At 40.9% G+C, this 14,030-nt stretch overlaps 1 protein-coding gene across 1 annotated transcript in view; it reads left to right on the top strand.

Moving 5' to 3' along the window:
• Positions 1 to 14,030, top strand: part of Trpc5 (transient receptor potential cation channel subfamily C member 5) — a 126,948-nt gene that overhangs the window by 66,638 nt on the left and 46,280 nt on the right. The window lies entirely within an intron of this gene.

Here is a 14,030-nt window from a genome sequence, read left to right on the forward strand (position 1 = left end):
TTGGTTTGGTTTGGTTTGGTTTGGTTTGGTTTGGTTTGGTTTGGTTTGGTTTGGTTTGGTTTGGGGGGGTGATATGGGGGGTTGTTTTTGTTTTGTTTTCAGTGTTGAGGACTGGAATCAAAGCTCTGTGCACATTAAGATCCCTACTCTTCAGCCACATCTTCAAACTGGAAAGTGATTTCTTAGAAGCCTTCCAAGCATTAAAACTCCCTCCTATGTGTACCACAGAGAGAGAGCATGGCTGATCAAAAAGGTGGAGAAGTGAGGAGGGTGGCTGGGGAGATGGAACCATACAGGCCACACTGTTCCTGGGTTGTATTAAGCACACAGGAGCCACAGTAATTAAGGGGGAAAGACTCCGAAGAGAGGGAAGGATTCCAAGAAATAGATGCCCCCAAGTTTCTACTTCAAATGAAAACCCCAGTCGCGTCCCAGCTTTAAAAGCAGTCGTGAGATTCCACAGCTTGTCAGCCATCCTTTTTATAGTCCTGACTTGCCAGTCTCTCACAACAAAAACGTTTCTCTGTTATCTACCAAGTTGCCCTCCATCCTCTATGATGCAGCTTGCATAACAATCCAGTTTTCCTCTCCAGAATTCGATTGTTAGCGGTTTCTCATTGGATCTGACTCCAAATGGATGTACTTTCCAATACAATAGCTCTCTTGTACCTCACCATCTTTTCTCCCTCCCACCACCACCACCATCAATCTCCCTTCCAGAATTCAAAGCCAATAATTAGCGTAACAGGACGTATCATATCAGGAGAATGTGCAGAGTGACTGATAATGGAGGCAAGCATGATGCATACAAATTTTGTCTAAGCATGACTGCACTGAATCATACACCTCATCATCACAATACTATATATACAGGAAGCAACAACTCTCCAACTATTGCATAAAACCAATAATGATGAAAATAGCTACCCTTTATTAAGTGAAGGGCTCGTTTAATCCTCATAATAATCCATGATTTTAAAAATCATGTTTCTTAGTTGCCTGACAACTGAATTAACTCTCTTAATCCTTATAATGACACTAAGATACAGGTTACTTTATAATCCTCATTTTGCAAATAGGGAAACAAAGGGCCAGAGAAATTAAGTACCATGCCCATAAGCATCCTGCAAAGTGGCTGCCATTTGAATTCCAGGGTCTCTCCATCTGATTATAAAGTAAACACTATGCCCCTAACTTTGCAACATTATCATTAGAAGCATCCTTTACTCCTGAAGCTTGTATTATTCTGTTATGTGATCAAAGACATCTATCCATTTGCCCAATATTGAGAACATTGCAAAGTACTTCCTACCCATGATCTGTATGGTTGTCATATCAGTCCTATGAGGAAGGCAACACCATTGTTCCACAGATACAGGCTCAAACCCAAAGACTTGTGTTCAGAACCACCACAAATTGGAGCTCAAGTAAGACTAGAGGTTCAATATAGATGCCTCTCCACTTAGGATAGGTTGTTCTGACAGAACGACCCATGGCCACTTCAAAGTATAAGTCAAAACTGCCTTTAATACAGCTAACTTGTAAAATATCCCAGCTTAGGTACATAGAATTCTGTAGCATACCCATCACTTCTCATTGAGACCACAGGACTGACTGACAGCTGTGCTTCACCACCACAGCTCAGCATCATAAGAGTTTCATACCACATAGGGACTGTCCCAGAAAGATCGAAATTTTAAATTCAAAATATGATTTCTATTGAATGTGTACAGCCTTCCCACTATCCTAAACGTAAAAATTCATAAAGTAGACTATTATAAGTTTTATGAAGTTTTTGTTGCTACGAAGCCTCAATCCATAGCCTGGCCTATGTTGAACTCATAACAATCTTCCTGCCAAGAGGCAGGCAGATTTCTGAGTTTGAGGCCAGCCTGGTCTACAGAGTGAGTCCAGGACAGCCAGGCTACACAGAGAAACCCTGTCTCGAAAAACCAAACCAAAAAAAAAAGAAAAAGAAAAAAAATCTTCCTGCCTCAGTCTTCCTGAGTGCTAGTGTTATAGAAACAGACCATCACATCTGGCCTGGAGGGTTATAAACCAAAGATTATCAATACATTTGTTGTAGATCATTTGTTACTTATCTGAAATGTGTATTTAACTTAGCATCCTGTATTTGCGTATGTTAAGCTTGGCAAACGTAACGATGAGGGCTGCCTCACGACTGGGAAACCTGACCTATGGTCCAAACTGTTAATATGTTATTGATCAAAATGTTAACAAACTTAGAATTCCAAGACACATCTGGTCCTGAGGGAGAGGCAGGGATGGGGCTGAGATGAGGCTTGTCGCCGCTAGACCTCTTGCATTCTCTCAGTGTTGGGCTTCAGCAGCCCTCAAAGAACAGCCAGCTGTGTCAGACATGCCAGCAGAATCAGTTATAACTTTGGTTCTCATCAGAGTTCCAAACCCCTGCTGGGTTTGTGGTATGAGTTTGACCATTGGTTTATCTCTCTCTGCTTTGGGATGTTTATTCTTCAAAGTCCCCGTCCAGCTTCCTGAGTTAAGCCTGTTGACTTGCAATTCCCAGGTGACCTGACCTTGACCATGTGCCCATGTGAATTCTTGCATGGCTTTACTCAACTCTGAGGTTCTCCTTTTCTCTTACTTTCATGTGTCATGTCACCCCCTCCTTCCCTGCTGAGAAACTCCCCAACACTGGTTTCCCTTTCCATTTAGAAAGCCTTTCAGAGAAAGAAGAACCACCACCCCCACCTCTGCTGCCATCTTGTGTCTAGAAGAAACCATTGTATAGGGCAGCGGTTCTCCAGATATGGGTCATGACCTTTTGGGGGCCGCATATCAGATATCCTGCATATCAGATATTTACATTACGATTCATAACTAGCAAAATTATAGTTAAGAATTATCAATGAGAACAATTTTAGTGGTTGGGAGTCACCAGAACATGAGGAACTTTATTAAACAGTTGCAGCATTAGTAAGGTTGAAAACTACTGTAGTATCTAAAACTGGTCTAATTCCTTTTTCCTTTCAAAGTCTATCTACCATAACCAACACAAGAGAATTAGTATCTGTAAGGGAACCCATTGTGGTAATACAGACCACTGCGTATAATTATTTTCAAGCAAAAATATACTTTAAAATATGTGTTTGGAGATAGTCTTAAGCTTCCAGCCCTACTTTTCCTCCACTGACTTCACAGTAGTGGGGCTTGGGTCTAGGTTGACATGGGAAGTGTTATTCCCATTGACATCTCATGTGAGTCTGCTATCCATTTTCCCCTTTAAACTAGCAGCCCAGGTTCAGAATCACATCTATAAGCAAATGGCCACAACACAGGCGGCTGTGAATAACATGTCTCAGTAATGCCAGGATAAGAAAAATGGAGGGGTGGGGGAGAAAGGAGGAGAAGCTGAGATCAGAATTGTAAAGTTAATTAATTATTTTTTTAAAAAAATAGAAGGTATCTCCTTGTGGCATTAAATTTATTATGATGAACTTGTGATTTAGCTGAAGAATACAAAATACCCTAAACCGAGACTACCTGTCCAGCATAAGGGCTAGTTCCAACCATATGCTGGGCCAGAACTCCCTACTAACTGTTATTTGTTGGTATCTGATGTCTGCTGTCTTGGAGATGGTAGAAGGGGCATGTTTAATGAAGATACAGCTATCCAAACTTGTTGCTGTGGCCAAGAGCAACGGTTCTCAACAGCAGTGGTTCCAACCCCTTTGGGGCTGAATGACCCTTTCACAGGGCTCACCTAAGACCATCAGAAAAACACAGATATTCACATTATAATTCATAACAATAGCAAAATTCCAGTTATGAAGAAACAACAAAAATAATTTTATGGTTAGGGGGTCATCATAACATGAGGAACTGTATTAAAGGGTCACAGCCTTAGGAAGGTTGACGACTACTGGCCTAGAGTGTATTCCTTTCTTTGCATTGTCCTTGATGGCTTTCTTGAGTCCAGCTTGATTGGTAGCTACAAACCAGAGAAAAGTCACTGGATCTGGGATCATTTCCACTGAGCTGATTTTCAAACATACTCTTGTTCACAAACTATCTTTTGCAGAGCTGACTTCTGATGTGATGAAAGAGAAACATGAGCAGGCTTTTAAAAAACTACATAAAAAGGCCGTTACCTCTGATCTAATTGTAACTGATAGACATTGTTTCTCACTAACCTGTATTTTCCCCAGTAGAGAAGGAGACTATTCATTCTCCTCTGTCAAATCTTCCTATTTGCAAAGTAAACTAAAGAAAGAAGAAATATTTGTATCTTCTAGAAGCTGTCCAGCTTGAAGTTGTTTGTTTATAATCATACAAAGACAATTCATCAAAGTAACTTCAGAGAACATTGGGCTCTGCAGCTGGAGATGGATTGGTTCTAGCAACTGACCCTTCTTGGCAACACAGATCTTCAGGTGCTCAAGTCCCCTACAGAAAGTTTCATAGTGCCTGCATGTTATAGCATATACATTAAATCATCCTCAGTTTGCTAATATTACTAAATACGATGTAAGTGCTACTTAATAGTTGCTAGGCTGAATTGTTTAGGGAATAACAAGAAAAAAGTTTACATATGCTCAGATTTATATATTTCTAGAAACTATTTTGTAGAATGGCAACTGCACTACTTCACAAACTTCTGGCTAATCAATACATGCCAGGGAGAAACCTTTTTTCTAGTGTCTTCTATTTCACTTCTGTACATTGTCACTGATATAAAATCATCTGGAAATAGCCACTGAGATGGTTCAGTATGGGATCAACAGTTTTTATCCAGATAGAGGTTTGGTCCTTCCTTCTTCCTTCCTTCTTTCCTTCCTTCCTTCCTTCCTTCCTTCCTTCCTTCCTTCCTTCCTTCCTTCTCTCTCTCCTCTCTCTCTCTCTCTCTCTCTCTCTCTCTCTCTCTCTCTCTCTCTCTCTCTGATTTCTTCCTTGACTTCTTACAGGCTCTGTAGCAGGCCTGTAAGACAGACTAAGGAGATACTGTTTATTCCTGATAGACACCCTGCAAGCTCCATGCTTGCTGACTGGTTCTATCTCACAACCTGGCTCCCTCCTCAAAAGCCCACTGACCTCAGGTCCTCTACTCATACAAGGAAATTCCCCCTCACTTCCATCACCTCCTTGGATGGTGGAAACAGAAGGCTCAAGAGAAATCTATCCCTAACTTTTTCTTCTTCTCCATGAGTACTTGCTATAGCATGGGGGCACAGTAGGCATGGAAATGTTGGCTGTGGTTATTATTATTACTATGCCTCTCTGAGTCTCAATTACCTTATTGGCAACTGACTGTGGTAACAGCCTAGGTTTGTTAAAGTAGCTTTGCCTCCACTTCTGATGGGCTTACATCCTCGTGAGTCTGTCTGCAAATATCTCACATTGGAACTCCTTCCTGTACAGCCTGGTTGAGAATCCATCCACTATAAAGAAGCGATGTCTTGGTTCATGCTCTGGTGACTGTCAGGGAGCCATGCTACTGCCATCGCCCATTATAGAGGCTCACATGGCATATGCCTACCCCAAGAAAAAGCTCATATTTGTATTTTGTTTTCTTTATTCTTTTATTTACTTTGATTCTTTGATACTTTGATTCTTATTCGGTCCTAGCTGGCATCTAAGTCACTAACTTCCATGTGGTCCTCAAACCTTCCTGATTCTGTGACCTTTTAATATAGTTCCTCATGCTGTGGTGACCCCCCAACCACAAAATTATTTCATTTCTAATTCATAACTGTAATTTCGCTACCATTATGAATCATAATGTAAACATATGCAGGATATCTGGTATGTGAGATCCCTGTGGAACACTCGTGTGACACCCCCAAATGGGTGAGTAGCCACAGCCTGAGAACCACTGCACTAATATAACTCTGGCTAGCCTCAAATGCACAGCAACAATTTTACATTTGAAGTCTAGTTTCTACTGAATGCTTACTGCTTTTGTAGCGTGAGAAGTCCCAGCATCATGAATCAGGGACCATCTGTACATATAAAGGGCTTTTGAAAGTCCCCAAAGCACAGGAAAGGCTGTGCATAGTTTGTCTCTGACTCGTGTGACTACTGCTACAGAAATGCCTTGAGGGACTACAGAAGTCAGATAAAAAGAGGAATGGTGTCTGTGTTTTGGAGGACTTGGCAGGGACATGTACTGTAAGAGTTATTTGCTTGGGTGGCCAAAAGGAAAAGCCAGTTGATCATTTGAGTCAGAATTTTAGGCAGGGAGAGGGGGAGAGTAATGGCCTCATATTGTCAAAGGCCATAAATGCCTGTTGAGATAGAAATGGCATGTGTGAAAGTCTTCTTCCCCTCAGTAGCTTAAAATTCCAATGTAAAGGCCACGTCACAGGCTCTTCAGAGAAAAATATAACAGAAGGACTAGTAGAAAGAACCAAAGTGGTCTGGGCTTAAAGGAGAAAGGACAGGATATCTGTGGCTGGAGAAATTAAGGAAGGCGTCCAAGAGGAAGTGCCATACTCTGATTTTAAGCCTTTGTACCAGCCTTTCCTTAGGACTTAAGTACCTGCTGGGGTTTTTTTTTGTTTTGTTTTATTTTGTTTTATTTTCCCTGCTTCTGGGTATCCTATGCTGTTTTCTCTCTATACTGCATAGGCCTTCCCTTTTTTACTGAATGCCCTAAGTTCCCAAAGTATGCTGCCCATGACAAAGTCGTGGGATTTTCCCAAAAGCCATTAAACAGATCCAAATTGAATGAGTGCCTTTCATTCTAGACCTTTCTCTTATAAAATGGTAATGAGAGATAAAATATGCACGAGCTTCTCTTTAACCTTTACTTGGCAAAATAATCCCTGAATTGGGATAAGGGGGTGGCCTTGATCCATGGGAGCCAACCATCTTAGGACTTAAGCTGCCTACCCTCTGTGTGGCTCATACAAGCATCTAAGCACATAGGAGGAGGTTGCCCTGTTAATAGTTTCATAGTAATTAGGCTCTATAGGCTAGAAGTCAGCCCAAGTCTCTCAGGTCATGCTCCTCCCACAAGCACTAGTCAGCACTGAGCTGGAGCATGTATAAATACTTGTTAGAAGTCTCATATGCACCCCTTGCCATAAGCAAATCAAATTCTGTTGTGCCGTGGGGTCAGCTGGTAAATGAGCTAGGAAAGGCAACTGATTATTTAGACAGCTGTAGAAACAAAAGCCATACATGACAGGCTTGGGAAGGGAGATGATTCTCCCTTCATAAATGAAGTCAGAATTCTGAGAGGAAAGCCAAGAAACATTTTAGTTTTCTGAGAGTGGAATAAGTTCTTGACAACACAACTTTGCATCATTCTTGCCAAGAAGAACCCCTGTTCCCCTAACAATTGGAGCGGGGACTGTCTCTGACTCTGTTGTCTAACACTGGATCCCCTTCCCCTAACTGGACTGCATGGTTGGATCTCATCAGGAGAGGATGTGCTCAGTCCTGTAGTGACTTGATGTCTCAGAGTGGGTGATACCTAAGGCAGGGACAAGGGGGCTTCCCCTCCTCTAAGGAGGAATGGGAGGAGGAATTTATGAGGGTGGGACTGGGAAGAGATGAGGGGTCTGTGATTGAGATGAAAAGTGGATAAATTAATGAATGAATAAACAAAGAATTGGAAAGTGAACTGGGGGGGAAACGTATCCCTGAACGGGGAAAAAGACAACCACATCTGTCCACCTAAAACAGCAGTTCTCAGTCTGTAGGTTGCTACCCCTGTAGGGTTGAACAAACCTTTCACAGGGGTCATATATCAGGTATTCTCCATATCAGCTATTTACATTACGATTTCTAACAGTAGCGAAACTACAGTAAGAAACAGCAATGAATATTTCATGGTTGAGGATTGCCACAACATGAGGAACTAGATTAAAACGTCAATGCTTCTTGCACAGCAGTAAGCCATGTGCATTTCCATTAGTGTGGCAAGATCCACAAGTAAGGTGTGAAGAAACCCAGCTTTCTGTGTTTCTCAAACCATACTACCCACGGAATGTCAGGGACCACAATGTTCGTAGCTCAAGGAGTCAACCAAAGTAAGATGTCAGATCTGACTCTACCTCCTACCAATAAATGTACCTTAGCATCTTTGCCATCATCTGTAAAATGAATATGATACCGGTATCTGCTGTTAGTGTGAAATCTTGGTATCTGGCACCTTATAAGATCTGAGCACATGGCAATACAGCTATGCTAAGAAGTTTCCTAGGGGTGGTTCCTAGGAAAGTTATCTTGGCTACCTGGCACAGTTTCCTTCGTATACTAAGGAATGGTGACTTTCAAAAGAGGGTTCTATGATAGGTCTGGCAACACAGAATTACTCAATCATCTGTTTAAAAAAAATAAAGAATTCTCAAACTCTCTGCAGCTGTGGTTGCCTACATAAGACCTGCACAAAAGCAAACTATTCAACATTCCAGCATAAATGGAGCCCCAACCCTACCTGAGGAGTTGTTGGTGAGTTCATGGCTACTGGGGAAGGGAGAGTCAGTTGTCTTCAGTAGTTTGCTCAAGCAGATGGCCTCACATCCATGGGCATTCAGGCAGCACCAATTGGGCTCTGAGCTATTAAGGGGGAGAGGGAGTGGTGGACATGAGGTAGGAGGAGAATTTGTGGGGGAGGGGACAAATAAAGTCAAAATACATTTTGTATATGTATAAAATTGTCAAAAATAAATGAATTTTTTTAAAATATGTATTCAGCATCAACCTTATGTCAGGCATTTCACAAAAATACTAATGAAAAACTAAGCATGTTCTAAATCCAACAGGCTATTCAGAATCTCCTGTGCTTAGACTTCATTTTGCTTTGTTTCATTGAGTTTTGTTTCTTTTTATGTTCCCAAGCAGAAGAATTGAGGGGACACTGTACCATTTCCCTTAGTTCTCACAAATGACAAGTTAAAAAGTCACAGGCACTTTCAGAACGGCAGAGTTGGGACTTAGGAAGATCTACTCTTACAAAATAGCACCAAGACCTTGGGAATTTCCTTAAAATCAACTTAAAAAAAAAAAAACACTAGAAATGAGCCAAAAGCTTCCAACAATCAGAGATGAATTTATCCAAGTAAACTTTTAAGCTGACTATTGGGAAGAATAACAAGTTCTGCAGTATTTTAACATGCCCTATTCCCATATTCCTTCACCCAGCCCAGAGCAACATGGAAAGCCAAAAGTCCCTGTTAGCCACAGTATCTGCGAAAATTCAGTACCTGGCACCAACTGGCGTGAGCCGAATGGTTATAAATCACTCCAAATAAACCTATCCCTAATGAATTGTCAGTATATGACTGTCAGGCAACTCTCTACAAAGAAAAGTGTCTGTCACAGCGCTTGTCTTCCTACAGCTGACTCAATATCAACAGCCCTTTTACAAGGGCATTTTGGAAAACAGAAGCAACAGTTGTTTAATATCTAGTCGCCTGGGGCAGACCATAATAGCTGGGGAAAATAATAGAATAAACAGGAAAGGCAATCTGAATCCAACAATGTATAAGGAGGATCCCACATCTAGCCAAGTGGAATATATCCTAAGAATGTGAAAGTAATTCAACATAAAATCCATCGATGTAATGTAGGTGTGGAGGGAGGAGTCAAACCCTCAAGATTGTATCACTTGATACAGAGAAGGTACTCGACAAAATCCAACAATCTTTCATGACCAAAACGTGTGACAAGTGTGACTAGAAGAGAAAGTCCTTAGGCAGATAAAAGCTATCTATGGAAAACTACAAAAGGCCTTTTGCCCTAAGATCTGAATTAAGACAAATAGTACTTCAGTTCATCACTTGACTGGAGATAGCTGTTAGTTCAGTTAGGTAAGAAGCACAGCTAAGTATCCAGTTCAGAAAGGAAGAATTAAAACTCTGTTGTGAAAGACATGATATGGTGTAGAGAAAATCCTGAGGAATGAACAAGAAGGATTTGTTGTACCAAGAGAGATGACTAAGACTACAACCTACAATATCAACATGCAAAATCAGCCAGCAATTACCATGCCAGGGTTTGTTTTGAGCTGAGCTCTGAACTAGGCTGCAACAGAACAGACTAAATCAAAATAGTCCCTTCCACTGACTGTCACATAATGGAACCAACACTTTGAGAATCCAGATAATACTCAAAGCAAATAAGCAGTTTTGGAAAACAGGAAATTCAGTCTCCCTGAGCCAGCATAATAAGGAAATTCTCCCTATGTTGATTCTTACCACAAGAAAGTACCTAGAAGTAACCTGATGCTAACCAGTAGCTTTTATCTCTGTTTTGTTTTCTTCTCCATCCTTCACGCAACCAATTTTTGTCTTATTTTCTGGTGGGGGCCTTTTATTTCATTTTGTAGAATACAGGTTGTATCAATTTATGAATCATGACTAAAAGCTAATTAGTGCTATAAATAAATTGGTTACAAATTTTATCTTTTGATAGCTTCTATGCACTATCACTAGAGAACCCAAAATTAAATTAGAAAGAAAATAGCATCAAAGTTAATAAAGTGCTAGGCAATAGAATTAATGAATGGAGTATAAGACCTGTAAACTGAAAACTATAAGACATTGTTGGAAGAAAATAAAGGCCAAATAAATGGCTATTTCAGACTGATTAACTTAAAGATTTAATAATGTTCAAAATTATGTGACTAGTCAACATCAGAGCCAGGATTTGAACCAATATAGTTTATAGAATATTATAGTAGAAACTGTTAGCTGTGCTTTAAACTCATATCTGGGCTCTACTGACAGGCAGGTCCCTTAACTAGCTAATACAATATGCTAACTGGAAACTGATAACAGTATTTAAATACTTTTATGTACTACCACTTCCTAAATATATGAGTAAAACATCAATGTTTCTATGACAGCAGGTAGGGATGTATGCATTTCAGTCAGGGTGACAAGGTCTACAAGCAAGATATGAAGAAAATCAGCTTTCTGTGTTCCTCAGACCATACTACCTATGGATTGTCAGAGAGCACAGTGTTTATGAACTTACCCCATAGACTCTACCTGACTTGGGTATCATTTCTGACTGTACTTCCTACCAAGAAATGTGCCTTGGTGTCATTGGCACCATCTTGAAAGTGAATATTACCTATTTCATTATAGAATTAGTCCATACTCAAACTGTTATACAAACTTGCAAAGATGCATTTCCCCACTGTTCTCAATACTAGTCTGCGTTATTCATGTCTCAAGATTAGAACCTTTTGATGGATGTTTTAACCCTTCCCTACCCTGAAGTCTCATCTAGTCATTTACAGCCTCACAATTCAAGCTCCAGCAACACCAAGACTGTTCCCTAGATGAGCCATGCTCTTCTTCACCTCTATCCATGCCTTTGATTATCTCTGCTTTTGTTGCTTACTCCTAGTCCCTTTCTTCTCCTGGATCTAACCATCTCCTATGCATCCTGTAATACTCCACTCAGGGATTGCCCCACCCAGGAAGCCTCATTTTCATTCCTTTTTATGCCTTACCTATGCCTCTTCCAGTTCCTGTACTACACAGTTGCAAAACTGTCTTTTGGAGGAGTCCTTCCTTGCACATTGACATGGTTGGCCAACAGAAAGCAGTCTCCATTTCCTCTGGCTGCTTGAGGAGAGGATAGCTACCATCATGAATGACACAGTAGTCATCAAGACCAAGAAATTTTTGGACAACCATCTGTCTCAGAAGGAACAAATGGTCATCTATGCCCTTCACCATGGGAAGGCAACAGTACTAAAGATGGGAATTTGGCTTAGTTAGTCAAAATACATAAGGCGATACCAGACGTCATTGTTATGTTTGGATTCAGAACCCATTGTGGTGGGGGCAAGAGAACTGGCTTTGGCATGATTTATGATTCCTTTAATTATGCAAGCAGAATGATCCCAAATGTGGACTTGCAAGACTATTTGAGAAGAAAAAGAAGAGAACAGTGAAAGGAACACAGGCTCATATTGAAGGTCGAAATAGGGAGCTTGCAAAAAGCAAGAGGATAAAAGATTCTGAGGTGACTTTATCTGCTATTGTGAGGCATATTTCTTTTTTATATATTCTTTTTTAACTTTTTATTGGATATTTTATTTACATTTCAGATGTAATCCCCTTCCCCCATTCCCTCCTCACCCAGGAACCCCTTATCCCATCCCTCCTACTCCTGCTTCTATGAGGGTGTGCCCCCACCCACGATTTCCCCCACACTGGGGCATCCAGCCTTCACTGGACCAAGGACTTCCTCACCCACCCATGCCTAACAATGTCATCCTCCCCTATGTATACAGCTGGGGCCATGGGTCCCTCCCTATGTGCTCGCAGGCTGGTGGTTTAGACCCTGGGAGCTCTGGTTTGTTGGTATTGTTGCTCAGTGAGGCATATTTCTAAGGAGAAGACTAATACACTGTAAAAATATTTTTAAAGCATCCTACTCTTTAAACATCTGTTTTCCTCAATGGACTTGATACTCTCAGTGGTTTTTTTTTTTTTCATTGCATCTGAAGATCTAGCTTTACCCTTCAGTTTCCCTATGTCTTCTTGGGCTTCTTTAGCATAGTCTGTGATGCCTAGTATCTTAGTCAGGGTTTGTATTCCTGTACAAAACATCATGACCAAGAAGCAAGTTGGAGAGGAAAGGGTTTATTCAGCTTACACTTCCACATCGATGTTGACCACCAAAGGAAGTCTGGTCTGGAACTCAAGCAGGACAGGAACCTGAAGGCAGGAGCTGATGCAGAGATCATAGAGGGATACTGCGTACTGAATTGCTTCTCCTGGCTTGTTCACCATGACTTCTTATAGAACCCAGGAGTAGCGGCCCAGGGATGGCACCACCCACAATGGACCCTCCAACCACCCTTGATCACTAATTGAGAAAATGTCTTACATCTGGATTTCATGGAGGCATTTCCTCAAGGGAGACTCCTTTCTCTGCGATAACTCCAGCTTGTGTCAAGTTGACAGACAAAACCAGCCAGTACACCCAGAAAAGTAAAGAGGATCTATATGACTTGTGTATGAATTTGTGGAAAGGACGATGAAGTCAGAGGATAAGAATATTTTGCAAATTAGAAAATATTTTGGTATATTTTGTGTGTGTGATGATTTTGCATTTGAGTGTGTATGTGTGCCACTTGTGTGCCTGTGTACACAGAAGTGAGAAGAGGACATTGGATCCCCCTGGAACTAGAGTGTTACAAATGGATGTCAACCACCATATGGGTCCTTAGAACTGACCCGGGTCCTCTGCAAGTGCCTCCCTTCCTACTGAGGCTCTTAAACACTGAGCCATCTCTTTAGTCATAGAGATTATTTTTCACAGTTTCATAATTTTCACCTGCTTTAAACCTGAAAGCATATGGTGGCTTAAATACTATAGAATTTTCTCATGAATGTAATGTTTCAAGATAAATATTCTTGGTCAGCAGGATAGTTCTCTTCCACGTGGATATTGAGGGACATAGGCTCTCAAAAGCTCCCCAAATGAGGTAAAGCCACAGAGGAACACACGTAGAACACTTCTACAGTTCCTAGAACTGTCACACACCATTTCTCTTCCTATTTGGTTAATGAGAACTTAGCCTCATGACCAGGGATGCTGAGAAATATAGTCTACCCATAAAGTAGATTAAGGAGAAGAATGACTTGATTGAGACTTTCTAGTCATTGTAAATATAACAGGAAAGTTGGGATAGTTTGCCTTAGGTGTTGTGTAAATGATGGAAGAGGTTTCTGTCCTTTGTATTAGCATGCTACATGATGTAACTATGTTAATCTGTCCCCCGGGAAGCTTGAATAGTCAAATGTAGGCAGTATTTCAAATCATAGTTGACAGCTGAGCTCCCTATTGAGTCACTTACCAGGAAGTAGCAGCTGGAGGGTGACTTGCATTGCTGATTATTCCTTAATTATTAATCACTGACACTTTGTAAATTGCCTTAAGTCAAATCCCAGCTGGATTAGTATACACTATTACAGTGTTGGCCCCCAAATATTTTTCCTGTGTTGTATGTTGAGGCTAGAACGGTTATTAAATAGATAGCAAAGTAGCAACCTTATTTATTGCAAACCAGCCAA

Source organism: Grammomys surdaster, unplaced genomic scaffold, assembly GCF_004785775.1.
Source record: "Grammomys surdaster isolate TR1022 unplaced genomic scaffold, NIH_TR_1.0 236, whole genome shotgun sequence".
Lineage (NCBI taxonomy): Eukaryota > Metazoa > Chordata > Mammalia > Rodentia > Muridae > Grammomys > Grammomys surdaster.